This window comes from Galeopterus variegatus, unplaced genomic scaffold, assembly GCF_000696425.1.
Source record: "Galeopterus variegatus unplaced genomic scaffold, G_variegatus-3.0.2 Scaffold49, whole genome shotgun sequence".
NCBI lineage: Eukaryota > Metazoa > Chordata > Mammalia > Dermoptera > Cynocephalidae > Galeopterus > Galeopterus variegatus.
In genome coordinates this window covers 313703-314429 of record NW_007726160.1, presented here as the reverse complement: position 1 = coordinate 314429, position 727 = coordinate 313703, and positions in this window count along the sequence as shown.

The following is a 727-nucleotide window of genomic DNA, read 5'->3' as shown; positions in this document are numbered from 1 at the left end:
ACTGATAAAATCTTGGTCTGTGGGGTAGCGGGACCCTGTTCTAGTTTTTTTAACTTAGCCCAAATATCAGGTAGGATTGGGCCAAAAAATATGTCATGAGGACATGGCATCTGTCCTCTGAGGTGGGATCTAGGCTGGTGTATTGTTGGAGAGCCTGAGTTAGTCGATTGAGGAACTTGGAGGTAGTTTCTTCCTTTCTTTTGGAGGATTTCTTGGACCTTTTGGAAATTGACAACTTCGCAGGCAGCCCTTTTAAGACCCGCAATTAGGCAGGAGGCAAATTGGTCTCCGGCCTGGATACCCTGGTTTGTATTATAATCCCAATGGGGATCCTGTTCGGGAAGTGCGTGTGGGCCTGTTGGGAAGGTGGGGTTAGTGCGATGGGTTTCATCTGCATGAGCTTGGGCCGTGTCCCAGACATGGCAGCACTCTTCAGGAAGGAGGGTGTTAGCTAGTAACATGTAAATGTCATGGTGGGTGAGGCTGTAGGCCTGGAGAACTCATTGGAGTTCTTTAATGTAAGTGGTGGGATTGGTGGTAAATGATCCTTCTCTAATTGAGTAAGGTCCACTAGTGAAAAGGGAACATGTACCCTAACAACCACATCAGCACCAGCTACTTCACAGAGAGGAGCCACAGTGGAGGATGGGGGGTGTCCCCGAGAAGGAGTAAGGGGGGGCTAAAAGGGGGAGGAAGAGTGGAAGGGTTAGGTGTGGCGGAAGATGGC